Genomic DNA, 18,129 nt, shown 5'->3' with positions numbered 1-18,129 from the left:
CTTGACAAAAAGACTAAATGATGATAAAACAAGGTCCTTATCAAATCATCCAAAAAAAATGTAATAAAAATGTTTGGTTCACCAGGGAAGCACTCAGATTATATTGTTATGTGTGTTATTTGAGAAAGCAAATTGACAAGTGGAGAAAGAAACATAATGTCTGGTATATAAGCAAATCTGGAGCTCTGTCGTCATGTAGAAGTTAATCTTTGTCCCTGCAAAAGCAAAATGTAAGTAAATACAGAAACAAAGTCCCAACCTTTCATTCTCTTATAGCAATCCTCTGACTTCTAAATTCCCTGCTGTAGTGTCATTCTGTGCAATTTTGACGTAAAGACATATTGGCCTTGATAATAAGGAGTTTTCACATTCTCCACCTCTGTTTCCAATGCCTTGTTATTGTTATTTATTGTATGCAAAGTCTGTAACTTGACAAGATTCAGTAGCGCTTTACATTTTACAAGTCTGGAGACAAAGCATCCTGCTTGTCCTCTACACATGTTTAGTACTGTCAAATCATTAAAGCTCTCCCACGGGTATCCCTCCTTGCCAGATTTGAGACCTTATTAAGATTTACAGGAGGAGTTTGAGATTGGTGAACAGCAGTAGAAGCATATTTCCCAACTGAATTTGCACCAGACAGCTAGCACCCAGTCTTAGAAGTTAGTCTTATTTTGCTGAAACTGCTGTTTCTTAGGGCTCATAAATAATGATAAATAACAGTGACAAAAAAAAAAAATGAACTGAGGATAACAAGAAAAACTGGAGAATAATCTAGAAAGGAATAAAACTGAAAAGCGCATTGGCCTGATTCAAACCTCACCGAAGTCAAAAGGATGTACAGATTGAGCTCAACAAGCTCCGCACACAGCTATAGCAGCAGACCATGTGTAAGAGGCTTTGATGACCACTACGTGGAACTCACAGATGCTGAAAAACACTTCCGTCTTCACTCCCATTCCTTGTTCCATCCTGCCATGTGGATCTCAAAACCAGGTCACAAACCTCAACAAATGCAGTCTTCTAGAATCACCCTTCTTCCAGAGAATTACTCATACAGAACTCAAGAAGCACTAGGAAAAGTCATTCAAGTAATAATTTCAAGGAGGAAAAAATCAAGTTACCCACCCCTTCACACCACATAGTCCTACACCCCTGAAATCCTTCAAGAAACAACAAGTTAAGGCTGAAAGCAACCAAGGTTGTTCAAACATATCATAATGGGAAGTAATTAAATAGGACAGTGATGGAATCAACAGACCTGGGAGAAGATGCAAATCTTCATTCTGAAAGAACAGGTAGGACACAGTAATAGTGATAGGCAAAGTCATATATTTTAGAGTTGCTGTCTCTGGTATAAGGAAATGTTGAATGTCAGTGTATGAGATCATAGAAAGGATGATGTGGAAGTGCATCCTAGTAAATGCTGCTGGGGAGTGATGGGGGCATCTTATAATTTTGAATTCTAATTCTGTCCTTCATTGTGCTTACACCTTCTCCCATCTTGGTATATAAATGCAGCCATGCAGCCAATGACACATTGACTCCTCTCTGATTAAGATTTTATAAGCAGATTTTTTTATCAGACCTTTGGTAGTTTATTCTAGATCTTTTTTTTCCAGCTTGAATATACAATTGGCATATAACAAAAAATGTCTAAATAATGATGTTGAAACAGAAGATGTTGGGAAAACATGGAGAGGAATTTATGGCAGATAGGAGAGAAATCACGAGAAGGAGAAATTCTTGCTGCGAAATCAAAGAAATACCAAGAAACTGACCTTTCAAGTCAGTGTTTGATGATTTCAAGATACACTGGAACTCTGCTGTAAGATTTTAGTCTGGATGGTCTCATCTTAGTGAAACTAACTGCAAAATCCTTTCTTAATATATTTATTTTAATGGTAAAAAATCCTCTCTTTCATTCCCAGATATCACACACCTCTTTGATCCCTGTGCATTTCCATTAAAGAAATAAAAGTCCTGAACCTCAGCAAGTGGTAGAGAAAGCCACTGGGGCAGCAGCTGATTAAAGTCCATTGGAAAGCATCTGTTCCTCTATCTGCCCCTCTAAGGGCTCAACCTTGGGCTCTGTCACGTAGCCAGGTATTTATTTTTTATGATGCTAAATTCGTGTTTAGATGGCCTTAATCTCAGTCCCTCTTTTACCTCCCCCCACCTTCCCAGAACCATGAGGAAATCTGCTGCCCCTTCACCTTAAGTCCCTTTCTTGCAAGTGTCAGCTTTGTCAATCACAGAGAGATGATCCCGCTCAAGAAAATGTGTCACAGCAAACAGAGTTTCTGCTCTGACCTTCAGCGCTGCCCTCTGCTGTGACAAACAAGTTTCATTTGCCACTCAGAGAAATCTGTTTATTTCCAGCAAAATATAACTCCTTGCTTCCTAGGAAGAAAGGAAAAAAATTATCTCCAGCTGAGGAAATGCAATAATTTCCTGATTTTACATTTTGTTCAGGTCTAGGTATAGCTTCTTTATATATCAGAAAAAATCTATATGAATCATTAGAATTGGAGCAGGAAATTGATCCTTCAATTAGTTTTCATCTCTTGTTTGCTGGGAGTTTTCATACAGAGAATGTACAGTGCAGAGCCGGTTACAACCAGTAGCAAAGAAATGGATCTTCAAATAAAAAAGCTGCTATCCTTTCTCTGCTAACCTTATGCAGGGTGTTGTTCTTTGCCATCCATGAGCACTCAAATGATATCTGCACATTTTGTAAATGTCCTGCAACTGAAGATTGTTTTTAAACAGGATTGTATGTCCAAAATTCCTGCTGAAATGTATATGAGTTAGGGGATAGTGCATGTGGATGGCTGTTATAGAGCACTGTAGGATGAAAGTTTCAAAGTGTCCAAATGATTCAACAGCTTAGGAGTGAGACCCACCCCCAAAGCAGACATGGGGCATTTGAGAACCTACCTGAAGACTTAAACACTTTCATACAAAGCTAATTATCATATGACTCTAGCCTGAAAGTTTCCCTTAAAGCATACGTGGAACAACATATGCTGAACACCTGGAACATCTCATGTCAACATAAACTGTTGTGAAATAGAGAAACAAGGGACAATACTGTCTTAATAGGAATGGGAAAATGTAGCTAGACAAGCCAATACTTCCCGTCATTTTGATTAGTGTCTCTTCCTTACTGAGCTCTTACTAAGCCTCCAAAACTGTCCTGTGCACTCCATTTCTAGCTCTGCCAATTTTAATAACTTTAGAGGAAAATTCTGTATTCCCCATATGGAAAATACATTTTCTAGTCACACTTGTATACACCTCCTTTCTGGCAGTCTTACTGAATTGCATAGTGAAAATTGAGTAGTTCAGATATAGCCACTGCATGTCTTGATTACATAATCCATGATCATGCCATAAAACTGTTTTCTGAATAACAGCATATAGCCTTCATTTTAATTTCCTTAGATAAAACATGTTTTAAAGAAATATATAAATATCCACTGAGCACCCACAGACTTCTGTTTCATTGCTTCTGAATCTCAGTGCCTAATCTTGCTTGTATGTCATGTACTATATTACAAGGAAATGAAATGCAATTCAGTAAATTATCCACTTCAAGTTGTGGCCATTTCAGTAGATAAAAGAAGGGTCCTTTATCTCCTATTTGTTTTAAATCCCGCTAGGATGCTGGCTTTATATTTAGTCTTAGCTTGGGCTTTGCTGTGAATCTTCAAGAAGGCTCCTCAAGTAGAGTTATAATGAGCAGAGCTGTCTCGAACAAGAGTAATCTCTGACTCTTAACACAAACACTATTTATTGCACATCTAGTGGCAGCAGCACTGTATCTAATTCCTGGCAGTTGATTCTTTGGTAACTAATAATAGTGAATCTAACATTTCACTCTTGCTTTTAATAATTATCTAATCAGAACACTCCAGAAAAGGGATTATTGTTAAACCAGGAAACAACATCCTGCAATGTGTGAACAGCTGGATCCCACCGGAGTCATGTTGCAGCACATCACCTTGGAGTTTAGGCTACTTATCAGAATATTAACACACAGGATTTCTCTTTAATCTGTTTGTTTTAAGACTCCAAAATTATTAGCAATTGTTTGATCTACCAGTTATTACTAGTCAGTGCAAGAGACACTGGAAGCATAGTATTAGGCTGAACATTAGGAAAAAATTTTTCACAGAAAGGGTAATTGGGTACTGGCAGAGGCTGCTCAGGGAGGGGGCTGAGTCACTTTCCCTTAAGGTGTTTAAGGGATGGATGGACAAGGCGCTGAGGGACATGGTTTAGTGTTTGATAGGAATGGTTGGACTTGATGATTCAGTGGGTCTTTTCCAACGTGGTGATTCTATGATTCTATGTGGTTGCACCACAGCCCCTTACCTTTGGGCCCTTATCTTTGGCCCCTAACTCACAGTGTACATAGATCAGCATCCTTCTGCTGGCAGTTCTCGATGCCAAGCACCTAGTTCTGTGCTTAAGTAATTCCCCTAGTTCTGATCCAATGTTCAAAATGCAAAGTTTCCTTTTGAATCCATCCACTCCCTCTTGAAATCAGCCTGATTTAACTGAGATGACCAAAGATCCAGTGTGCAATTTTATGCACCCAGATCTGGAAACTATCTAGTTTTCCAGAAGAAAGGGTACTGATTGCATTCTGAATGGATCCCATTCCAGATAAACAATCTTTGGCCGGTGCTATGCTTCTTGAAATACTTTTCTGAGAAATTTAACACTACTAGAAATGATTGGTAGTCAGCTCCTCTGAGGATCAAGCCCTTAACTATTTAAATAACTATATCCTAATACCTAACCACACACATGTTTTGAAGGAAAAAAACAAACCACATTAACTTTAAAAATATTGCTATCTACTTTCTCCCACCCATTTGACTTTGAAATTAAAGAGTTTTCTTTTTCTTAGCTTTACTCGCCTGATTTATTTCAGAGCAGCAATAGTACTGCAGTCAATAGAAGCATTGATATGGGTAAGTGCTACTCAAGATGAGTAAGACTTGAACTATCAAAGCCTAAAATTGTTTGCTTACCAACAGCCTATGGACGAAAAGATAATGGTGTACGTGGAAAGCTGGACTAGGTTTGATATGAGAACCATATATGCTTCCTCTGATGAAAATGTTACTCTAATCTACTTGTAGAATAGAAATTGCTGGCAGCAAGAAGTTTTTGGTGTCTAAATTCCCATTTGCAGCATTTTAAAGAGACCATAGTTTGGAGAAAAGGGAAAATATTTATTTAGGAAAGTACGATATGTTCTCAGAAAACATTAGCTCAAAATTAAATATTCTTGCAAAGTTCACACCCGTAGTGTATTAATAATTAGCACTATAACTATTTAACCCCTAGGAGAGAAAAGTAATTTCCGCTTCTAAACATTAGCCTTCTCTTTCCTAAACCAGACATTTCTGACTACGCCTAAACAAAAGGATTATATTGTATACATTAAACAAGGGATATTTAAACATATATCTGATTCTTCACTAGGAACACTGCTGCAAGTGGACTAGAAAATTAAGCTTTTCATATTTGCTTCCCGGTGGAAGCTATGTAAAAGAGAATAATAAATGATTGTCACTTCATTTCAGAATGTAAAATTAATCTTAGAAAACAGAAAAGTCATGAACAATATTGCAGCAGTATTTCATGGTTCACTGGTTATTATCACTTGCCAACATTAAGGTCACAAAAGAACATTTCTCATTTGTTGCCTAGAGTATCTGTGACTATATTCCTATTGTCAAACCTAACCTTTTGGAGAACCACAGAGGGGAAAAAAGGAAAGGGGAAAAAACTATTTAGAAACGTGTTTTCTTTTGCTGCAGTATGTACAAAAAATAATATCAAAATTAGAAGACTCAGGCTGCTGGAGATAGAGCAGGTCACAAACTTTAAATATTTAGTTCCTGTTGAGAGTAAAGCATTAACAAATAAATTGGCAGCAGCACCAGATGGATCCCCTAGAGTACAAAGCCACAACTGCCCAGACCGTCACTGGTAGCCAAGCCTTCAAGTAAAGTTTTGCTAAAATGAACAGTGTAGAGACTACGACTTTGGAGGGTAACACAGAGCCAATTATTTCTTAGTCAGTGTTTTGAAAGTAACCATAGCCATTGTTGTACACAAGCAGTAAATATCATCTTTATGGTTCATCTAGAACACAAATTCAAGAAATTGAAGAGAAGGGTTGTCTATTCATCAGTTATACAGAATCCTGTCCTTCTATGCCTCTTGGGGAGGGACTGAAATAAATTGCTTTTCATAGAATCATAGAATCATAGAATAACCAGGTTGGAAGAGACCCACCGGATCATCGAGTCCAACCATTTTCTCAGTCCCGTGCTTATAGAAAAGCACCAATTTCATTCACTTGTGACGTTTATCACTAATTGGTCGATTTAGGGTTTAGGAAGGAGATTCAGCACAGTGAAGAGCCTGTAAGAACTCTTGCTTTATTCCTACTCGTATTTATTGTGGGAAGACAATTCCAGCCTCTGTAAAAGGTTCACGAATTAAGATGTTATTAATGGAAACAGAATGTACCCACTTTTGTGAAGCTTAGGAACTACGTAGGTTGTGTAATGCAACAGAGACTAAGTCTATGCTAGCAAAATTAAACTTTCTCCCAAATATTCACGTGTCAAGAAACAGCTGGAGTCAATATTCTTAAACTCTTCCATGCTTCAAAACAAAATGTTTGCACCCAGACAACTGTTTGAGAATGGTCCTTAGCTCATGCTAGCTCTCAAAATAAGCCCAGAAATTATTTGGTAGAGTGCTAGATGGCATAGCTTTCCAGCATGCCAGAAACCCTTCCAACTATTTAATAGCATGCACAATTGAATTGCAGTGTCTGCGAAGGATGACTAGCACTCTATCCTTTATTAATACAGTTGTAGCCGGAGCCCTCCAGAATTCCAGTGGTGTCCTTTACAAGAACAATGGTTCAGTTTCACTTTCAACAGTCTCACTAAACAAAAGCAAACCCAAAACCAAACCATACAACCCTGTCTCCCAACAGAAACTACATCAAACTGAAAATTAGCGAGCAAATAATTCATATTCTGAATATTTAAGAAGAAGAAATAACTTCAGATATTAAAAGATCAGATTTGAATTTGTGATACTGGAACATTAAGCATTTGATAGACAAAAGTGTCTATTTCCCTACTGATGTGTGGGTGATTCATGAACATCATTTCCACTAACATATATGGAAACTGCCCAAGTCAACCCTCCAGTGCGGTATATCAAGGGCAGACTCCTACATCATCTAGGTTTGTTATTAATTCAAATACTTACTGTGAATAAAACAATCTACAGATTATACTACAGCTTCAGGAGTGGAAAAAAAAATCCCTGCATACTATAAACAGACTCCTTACTTTGATTTCTTTTCTAATAAGGTACAATATTCTCCAATGTGACATCCTGGCTGAGACTGAGTACTGGAGGGGTAGGAGAAAACAAACAATTAGGCTTGTTCCTGTTGGATATTTTTTATTATGGGGTCATGAACTCTTTCTCCCTGACTAGCCTCACTCTAAAATAAAGTGACTGGCTTAGATATATAAGTGTTTATGTTTTGACAGCTTTCCTGCTCTGCTTTTTCAACCTGAGCATAAGAGGCAAACAGCGAAGAGTTGGCAAAGTGTTTCCAATTAAGCATATAGGGAGCTTCTCTGTCAGTCTCTAGTGAGCGGCCTTGCCTGGAACCCCCAAGTGTTCTCCTTGGCCAGAAATTGATTTTGAAAGCTAATTAATTCTTGCATTAAGCCAAATTTTAGAACATTTTTTTTTATATTATTATTGGTGATGCAGAGCATGTATTCAGGAAGGCCACATTATCTTCAATGATAGCTTTTTGCACTTTTTCATTATTTTTTTTTATGTTGAGGGATCCTCAAGCACTTTATAATTCTTAACCTAAGGTGCTAATTGCCACCATCACTGGGATGAAGCACAATGGCTGGATGAACACCAAAGATACATATCTGTCTTCCACACTCTTCACGTTATCTGTTTTAAGCAACAGTCAGTTTTGGGAAATGCAAATAAATGAATAAATGCATTTATAGTGTGATATAAATAAAAATCCCTGAAGCCCAAGTGAATGAAGCACTACTTGTAGAATGGCATCCTCCTGTACCTAACTGGAAGTCTTCACAGTTGAGCAGAAGAGGAATAAACATTTCCCCACGTTCAGCAGAGGAAGCATATAAACTCGTACCTGACCTAGAATCTAGTTAGAAAAGTTTGGGTTTTTTTTTCCTGGATATACCATTAAAAAAATTAGAACAATGATTGATCTTTTTAATAAATAAAGCAAAGGTCAGTGTGTTTTCTTTCACTGCCGTATTTCAGAAGCAGCCATGCATAAATTGGCTCTGCTATGAACCCTAAGCTGAGGACATGTTTACTGAGAGGTCCGTTAAGGTTCATGAGGCCTTCCACAAACTTGGACTGAGATCTGAGTCACTTCCAGGTGCCAGAGCAGGATGCAAACAGCATCTTGAGCAAACCAGGCAAAATACAAGACGTCTTGTTCCATTTCTGTGGAAAAGGATTTTTATACACATCAATTTGGTTTTACTTTGATATTTTGGGTTTCTTTCAACAAAATAAACAATGAAAATGTCTTATCTCTCCCAAACGGAGGGGGGAAAATGTCCTTAAGTGCACAACCACAAATTTTCGTATAAACCAGATTGAAATCATTTAAATCCATCCACAATTATATGATTAATTGATACGTGATCGATTACTGAGAACTCAGTAAGTGCCAAAGAATTCAGTACCAAGCACTTAATAGTAGTAAGAGTTTGCTCTGGTTCTGGTTGGTATTATACCAACAATGATCAGGAACAATTTTTCCCCTCCAATTGGATCTAGCCAGAAGGTGGATCTGTTTCTTTCAAGCACCAGTTACAGAATCATTCATATTTTTATGAAGAATTCTGTCAATAATGCACATTTCCTGACAAGAAAATATTGATAAAAAGGTTTCTATGAAGAAACCAAAGAAGACAACTGAAAAATTGGAGGCAATCACAATGTTGTCAGAAATACTATAATAAGCCAGGTAGGTAAGATCTGTAAGGGTGATAACTATCATTCATAATCCTCAAGACCCCTCCGTATAAGGAGGTTTACGTGACATTCCATCTTCCTTTGTCCCATCTGCAACCAAAGCTGACCTGCTGCAGTCTAGATTATATACTGAACCAATGAACATACACACACATATTTCGCCTCAAAACTTTTTGACATAGAAATGAGACACTAGTTGGGTGGATCAGCTCTCCAATAGGGTGAAATGAACATTTTGTTTCTTGCATCCTTGGGTCCTGTCTCTTGGTCACATGTCCACGATCAAACATTTCCAGATTTAGTGCCAGTTCAGAATTGCCCTTAGATAAGGTTGATTGGGACTCAGCAGTATATGATACATGTGCCCTGTAAGCTCATCTAGATGTATTTTATCCAATTGATTCCCTACTATTGCAGTGGCCTCTGGCATGCTTGGTATTTCAGTTTCACCTGATCTTTACCTATGGCGCATCCATATTTATATCTATTGAGAATTAAGTGCTTTAGCTTATAACTGAGGTTACTGAGTTCAGTATAGGAACATATTTCACAACCTGTCCCTTATGGCTTTAAATTCCTTGTAAGATATAGTGAAATACTTCCATAACCTGTAACATCACATACTTTCTAAAGCAAAACATTTCTCCAGCTCATGTCTTGCCAATGAAGATAGGAATTCATCTGACAAGAATATTTTTCCCAAATGTAGAATTCAGAAGATAATGTAGAGTGCACTGATTTCTTTCCATCACTGCTTTCATACATATTTCTCATACTCCCTCCATCATTTACTTCACTTGTTCTTTTCTGCTCCATATACTAGACTGATAGCAAATCAGGTTATTACTCATCTGTTTGTAATAGTGGAAACAACATAATGAAAGGACAACCTTTCATTAATGTCTTTTCTGTCCATGCCTGTTGCTCTGCTAATAATGTGGGAAACTCGACAGAGGTCGAACTCATCCTGACCCTACAGCTCCTGCGCTGACTTCAGACTCTCTATTATTCTACAAAGAAAAGGGGAGAGGCTGTTTGAAAGTGCAGCATTTCTATTACTTAATTTTCCTTTTCCTCCAGTTATACTCAAAGTTTTGGAAAGTATTGCTGTACAGTTAAATATGCTTTGGACTGCATTTCTGAACAGCTTGCAGAGACTACCACATAACCTAATGAATGTTCTACTTGAAGGCTTGGCCTCATTAATTGGCACTGTGATATCCTCCTGATCTCTTCCTTCCTGCTTCCCAAGAGATGTGTCAACATTTAAAACTCAAGATTTGTCTGCTGATATTTTTAAAGAGATAAATAATTTAATTCATAAGACTGTGAAGTACCTATTCCATCATAAATGTGATTACAGCAGAGTTGATTTCTGCAGAGGGAGGATGGAAAAGCCAAAAACCTATTTGGGGTTTTCAGGACTGCTCACCAGTCTGTTTCTCAATTATGCTGAGAAAAAGGCTAAGTATTGCAATATAGAACTGGGGAGAAAACTTAACTGGCTTGGGTGTTAAGTTCAATGTGGACAGGGTAGGAAAATATCCCATATGCCTTTAGACAGCATCTGCAAAATGAAAATTTCTGTCTGAGCCATGAATGATGACCTTTAATGTTCAACAGGGGAAAGTAGGCTTTTCTAGGGACCAATGTATCTAATATCTTTTAGGTTTCTGTTCTAAGGAAGGATGAATTACTGAATGAAGTGTCTTTTTCTCCTTGTAAAGAGAATCAGACTCACATGTTGCAGCAATTTAATTCCATTCTTGGGACCATGTTCCATCTCGGTACTTTCTCCACCAACATCCCAGGCTGTTTCTCTCACTGACATCATCACATGTCCTCCAGTTCTTACCCAAAGAATCGTTCTGGGAATTGTTCTGCAAAAAAATTACTCTACATTTTTAATATTATTCTAGTTGCACAGGAAGGAATGAACAAATCCTCAGTAAATCCACTTTTGTTTGTCATCCCATGTACAGCTAACGTGACAGTTCGGCATTCTAAGGACACATCTAATAGAAAAAGGGAAAAATAAATTCTGCTAGTTTCTAGACAGAAGCCAGGTTTCATCTCAATCTGTTAGTAGATCTTAGGCTGGTGATACTGGTTATGTAAGTGTTTACTAGAAAAGTTATTACTTGCTATTATATTTTATTTTTAAGATCTTTAAAAAACCTTATCAAACTTCTTAAAACTATCCCTGTTTCAGTCATAGACATAATTTGTTTTCACTTTTCAAAAATTTCTGTCAAGAAAATACAGCCATAGACAATCATTGCTCCTCTTCCGCTGCTCATTCTGATTCCCAAATTCTAAGCATAACAGAGCAAGATACCTCTCTCTTCCTAGGAGACAATCTACATAAGGATCACAGCCTTTAAAAACCCCCAAATCCAATTCATAAAATATATGCCCATTCCCTATTCATGTTTTTTAAAAAAATAGGTTTTAAATTACTGAAGAAGGAAAATCTGTGTGTAGAATTCAGGTGAATAAATAACACAAAAAATAAATGTCCTCTCTAGTACAGTGCGAAAAAAATAAAGAAATAACAATAGGAAATGGCAGGGTGTACCCCAGGGATGAACTGTTCTTGATCAATCTAACACCAGTTTGCAACTTTTCTTCTTTCTCTATACATTCTTATGACCTACAAAGATCTTAGAAACGTAGATTCTTTCCAACTTTTCCACTGCCCACAAAGAAATCTAATGGCTGAAAAGAATGGGGAATCTTATCAGAACATGTCAGTCTGAAAAACATAAAAGGTCACTAGAATTTTTGGACAAGGAGAAAATTCCCCTTGCAAAAGACGTAACTTTCTGTATGCAACTATGTGCTTCAAATATCTCCAGGGTAAAAATCAGCACAGAAGATGGCTTGCCATGATATCCCGAGGGAAAAAAAAACCAAAACATTATAGGCAATTGAGGTAACATACAATCAAAGATACACTTATGAAAGGTAAGAGGAATTATCTGCAGAAAAGCATTGATGTTTGAAGACATACGAAGCATTTCATTTTTCAAAACACCAGCAGCATTTTCCCTTTATCTACATACACACAATCAAACAGGATTAAACTGTGTTTGTCAGACTCATGCATTTGCTCCTCTGAAATCCACAAGTAAAGCAGATGCCACAGAAGCCTCAGTCTCAGTGAATTCTGCAGGTATTAGTTAAGTTTTAATTCACTGCAACTCCTTTCCTACTGAAAATTACTTATTCTAATGGCTATTAAAAAGTGATGGCAGATTACTGTGCTGTAGGAAACAAATTCCAATTTACAGGATTCCAATTTCTAGCCCAGGAATGTTATTGAATATGGTTACTCCCTTCTCCCACTTAATATACAACATAATGTGCAGCACACAGTTTTAGAAGATGTCTGTAAGTATTCAGTTTGCTGTGAAATTTTGCACATCACAGTCTGGTTCCATCAATCTTAAAGGACAGTGTCAAGAAGTAATAAAAATAATGAAATAACTATGTTAGAAATTTGCAAAATATTATATATTTTTCAGCAACTTCAAAAATCTCACTTTGAAGTGATTATCTTCCCACCAAATAAAAGGAAGAAATACATATTTTCATAAGATGCATACTATGTAAAGTGGAAAACAAAAAATATTATAGTCTCAGTTAATATCTCCCTTTTTAGTGCAGGTTTTTTTCAGACTCTGATACATTCCATTCACTTTTTACCTCCACATATAGAAAGACAGAAGTGTACTCTCTACTTGCTGTTGTTTTCGTATCTATTTCCTTTTCAGACAGATCTCCATCTGTTGCTGACAATACACTGAATCCCCACTTTTTCTCTAAGACAGCATCTTTAAATTATAAGCAATCATTTTCATCCCCAGTGCAAACATGAACGGGACTAAACCCTACCAGCCTGATGAGAATCACAAAGAGATTTCCCTGCTGATAGGACATTTAGTATGTCCCAAACAGAAGGTTATCTCAGTACTAAAATACATATACACCTACTCACACTCGGAGTATCCTCTGGTTTTACTTCTCGCAGTCAGTTCAGACGCTATCATAACAATAACCTGTTGCACACAACGTTTATTTTTACATACAGCATCTTTACCCCACTAAAGAGTCTAAGGCTTCAAAAGCTGGTTACTTAGCAAAGAAATTTGCACACAAACTAATCAATACCTAGAGGATGAAAACATGGCATTCTACATACAATCATAGAATCACCAGGTTGGAAGAGACCCACCGGATCATCAAGTCCAACCATTCCTATCAAACACTAAACCATGTCCCTTAGCACCTCGTCCACCCTCGTCACTATACATGATAGCATAAATAGCAGTTGCAAAGTATTAAAAAGGAGACAAACTTTAATTAGATCCCTGATTATATATATTTACAAAAGCATATATCCAGATATTTAGTAGATTATCCAGACACAAACCCCAGTGATATGGTTTCACATATCTCCATAAAGGTATCTTAGATGTGTCCCCTAAACTGGAAACTTTTTCTTGTGGGTTATCTGCTTTTCTGACAGTCTCTGAACCTCAGCATGGAATTTCCCTAAATTACTTGTTGATCAACTGGAAAAATCTAGCCCCTATGAAAAACAACTAATAATTTCTTAAAAGCAATTTCTCACTCTATTTTATTTTGTTCAAAGGTTTCATTTCAAGTTTAACTTGGTCAATTGCTCCAGCAATTTGTGTTTCTCTTGGATAGAACTGAATACCCAAGAATATCAGTCTTTCCTTGAAGAAACAAGTAATTTTAGACTCAGCGATGAGAACTGTAAAGCATGTAGGCTCCAAAGCAAGAAGACAAAAAAATCTCCACCGCATTTAATTACAAAATAAAGACTGAAAAAAACAATTGTCATTTCCTTAACTGGATTTTGAACAAACACTTTTGGTTGGAAATTTCAGCATATGTTCCAGATCATTCTTTCAACTGGAAAAAAAAAGAAGGGGACTCAGACCTTGTAAAACCAAGCCTTTGATGCAAATTTGGCAGAAGCCTGGAGGCCTGAGTACTTAATACACTGGCATTTGCATATAAATTGACATATTTTTTATCATTTTGGATATTTGCTTGAACATGCACCCTATGTGAGATGGGAATAGAAATCTGTTTGTCCAAGTTCCATATGAAAGCAGATCTGTAAATGATCAGCTCTGCCTGTACCCTCAAGGGCAGACAAAGGTCAGAGAAAGGACATGTTTTAGGACATGCTTGCCACAAACGATGATATTGATAGGAACAGAAACATAAAGTAAATCAGCACACAGTACACCAGTGGTCTTCATCTGCTGCATCTTTTGAATGTATGAGCAGCTTAAGAGTTATTGCATGGAGGAACTAGAGATTATATGAGACATCATTCTTCAGATCTCATATGTACTAAAACAAAACCATCCTCTAAAGACTTCGCCTTGAGCATGAAAATAGTGGGTGCTCAGAAGACAGTCCATACCATACTTTATCCTGTTCATAAATATTAACTTTTTAATGTATATCTTTTTCCAAGTGTCTTTGAAATTCTCAACGTCCTTTTATTCAAGTGACAGAATGAGTGTATCTATGAACATTTGCATGTATATGTGTTTTCCCCAAAGCTGAAGGACACAAAAGATGGGCTGTTGTCATTGCATTATCATGCAATTGCTGTGCAGCTTTCTTTAGCCTTGCAATGCAGGGGGTCAGACAGAATGGCCAGGAAGGTCCCTTTTAATTGGAAAACCCATTAAATAGACAGGGAGAAGTGGGAAATGTACACTATGAAAAATATCAGCATTAACCTAATTTTTGCTTTAAGATTGTATGCTGGAAAATATTTATCAGAAATACACAGAGCTCAAGGCAAGGGTCAAGCAGAAGAGAGCTGAAGAGATAGTGTGCCATTAATATAAAGGATTATAGTCAGCATGTGACTGAGAATAATACTGTGGATGCTCTGGCAAAGACACATGTACAAAAGGCTTCTAAATGAAATCAATGAAGCAGGAGTTCTGATAGTTTAGAGGCACAGTCTGGCATGGTGCAGCTGAAGAAGAGGAAAAAAAAAAAGACCCACTAGGGGAAAAAAGTAATAAACTCTTGCTACCCATGGGCAGACTTCACAGCAGTTGAATAAGACAAATAGAAGAAAGCACTCGCCACTGCCCAGAGGGAAATGTAATGACCCAAGTTATGACCTGCTATAGACAGAACCCTACGGAATAAGACAGAAGCAGAAATCTGGGAAGTTATGTGAAACTAAAAGAGGGTCTGAATCAAGTGCAAGCCAGCAAAGCACTGATGGAATATAGAGAAAATTTTGATGAAGCACTACAGCTCCCTTCCCCCACTCAAAGATAAATTATTGCCCAGTCTACTCAAATCCAAACATAACAACTGTAGTGGGAAAAATATTGTGACTGAATTGTCCCACTAGCATTGTTTATGCTAGGAAAAGGGTAAGTTTAGGAGTCTCAGAACAGAGATTGAGAGTGGCCCAGCTGTTACATCCCCACATACCATTAACACTGAGCCACCAAGACCATTTCCAAGTCTAAAACAGTATTTTTTGTTCCTTCTGCAGTACCAACCCTCAAACTTCAAAAAAGCTTTAAAACTTTACTGCTTTCGATGAAACAGATCACTGTTGTGAGACGCCATTCCCTGTGAAAAGTTTGAAGCTTGACTTAAGAATGGCTCTGCTTTTTCAGTTTTCATTTGGGGTTTTTTTGTGGGTTTTTTTTTCCTTCTTGTATATCAATATCAGGAAGTAGAGGCAGGGAAGTTTCAAGAACAGAAAAGATTTCCCTGTGCATAAGATCCATGTATGTTTGACTAGAGTTCTTCTAAAGGAGCAGGCAAACAGTGCAGAAAATATTTGAGTTATGGATTAGAACAATAGTGATTTTCATATTTTTAAAGGTCTTCCAGGCTTAATTATTTTCTGAAAATAATAGAACTCATTTTTCATCATACGAGGTAGTTAAAGTAAGCATGAGCACGCGCTCATTCCCTGTTGCTCTCTCTTTTTCTTTTTGGCAGGCTTTATATACTTGACGGGAGAGATTAACATTTTCCTTTGAAAGAAAGTATCTGGCCCAAATTTTACTCCACAGTCTCACATCCTACATCTCCTTTTAAAAACCAGACTGAAAAAGTGAACTTTTCATGAAAATGCTAACATGAAACATGTTGACCCATCCTTCCTCTTCTCCTTGAATTGCTGATATGTTTGTTGACTATAGCCTAAATGTGTCAATCACTTAGCAGCCTTAAAGTTATATTTTCCAGTAAAGAAAGTTTCTCTGGAAAAAGGGAAAAATCTGCTCACTCTAACCCTGAAGATAATAATACACGACCTCAATGTACCTCCTTTGTATCATTCCTTCTATCTTTCCACCTCTACATATAAGAACTTTTTAAAAATAGTCAGCCTTACATGAAGATACTTACCCAAAAGACAGAGAAGGGCATAAAAAGTGAGTATTTATTAGCTAATTTACTTGCATTTCTGATAATGGCAGGAGAGATTTCTTTTTGGAATCAAGAACTATAAACTTGACCCAAAATGAACAGGGTTTTAAGCCATAAAGAAAACAAACAAACAAAAAAAAAAAACAAGGAAAAAAAACATTTGAGAGGTGACTTCTCTTTCTTTTACTTTTTCTTTATGCCCAAATAATCCTGTAGATAGCTTATTGCATCACCCTCCTTCTCTAACACTTAGAAAATAAAATCTAGTTTCTGCCTTAAGTTTATTCTTTGGTGATCCATAGCTATTTATTCTTGTAGTAACGTTATCCTCTGACTTAAACAATTATTTCCCTTCCCTGTGGTTTATTTGCCTGAGTTTGCTTATAAAAATCAATTATGTCCCTTTTCAACCTTTAAGAGGTTAACCAAGCTGTGCTCTCCTGAACATGTCTATATTGCCTTCCATTGCAAGTGCAGTCCAGAGATCTCTGAGGTAGAAGAAATACAAGCTAGTCTGCCTGCATGATTCACAGCAACATCCCATGGAATTACCAGTTTAGGTCTGAAATTAATACAGCCTCTTGTGCAGTAATACATTCTTGCTAATAATTTACTTCCTTCTGTCGTCTAGCCTACTTCCTCTCTTCCTTCTCTGCCCTGAGTGATCAACTTATGCACACATTTCTTTCTTTGCCTTTGCTTTTTCTCAACCCCCAGTAATGTTCATCTCCCACCGAAAAGAATCAGTGAATTAGTGTTTGAATATTATCAGTGGAGGAGCACAGAGTGCAACAGAGAAGAGGAATGGTGTACTCTCAAAAGGAATCAATTGACAAATGTGGTGCCCAAAAGGCAGAATAGAGTTAAGATAGACGATGTGAATCATTTTGCATTTATTGGGTTGATAATGAAAGACACTGAATGCGCATCACATCTACTAAGCTCAATAAAAGTTGAGAACAGCATTTGTTAAGAACTGGATGAAAAAAGGAGGCAGAGGGAGATGAAACAAGTAATTAAGATACTGTGAGAAAGCATGATCAAGTCACAGATATTAGGAATAAAAAGCATTTTTGGACTGATAGTCTAGTTCATGAATAGCCAAAACAACATTTTCCCTTCTAACGCATATTCTACAGATTCTAAAATCAAGTTCTGAACATGGGCTATAAAATGTCCTTGCCTGGTGGAAATTTGCAATCCTGAATTTCCAGCTGTCTTTCTGCCTATGGAACTGTTGCCTAACTGAAGAAAAAAAAATAAAAGACCAACAGCAATGACTATAACAACCATCCCTGTTGTAAATAGCAGGCCAACTGTTCTCAAAATGGATTGTACTAAAAAAAAAAAAAAGTGGTTTGTGAGGAAGAGGGGAGGGGGAAAGAAATCACATAGTCCTCTTAAAGACAGATGGAAAACTCTGCTGAGCACCACCATGGTGGCCACATGCTGTGCACTGACTAGTGGGTGATAAATAGCATGCAGCTGTAAAATGGTGGGTCAGGCACTCTCAAGCTCTTTTATTTCTCATCTCTGCATCTCACAGAGTCGCATTGTGTC

This window comes from Phaenicophaeus curvirostris, chromosome 2, assembly GCF_032191515.1.
Source record: "Phaenicophaeus curvirostris isolate KB17595 chromosome 2, BPBGC_Pcur_1.0, whole genome shotgun sequence".
Taxonomy (NCBI): Eukaryota; Metazoa; Chordata; class Aves; order Cuculiformes; family Cuculidae; genus Phaenicophaeus; species Phaenicophaeus curvirostris.
The sequence above is the reverse complement of the archived record's forward strand: the minus strand, read 5'-3'. Positions refer to the sequence as shown.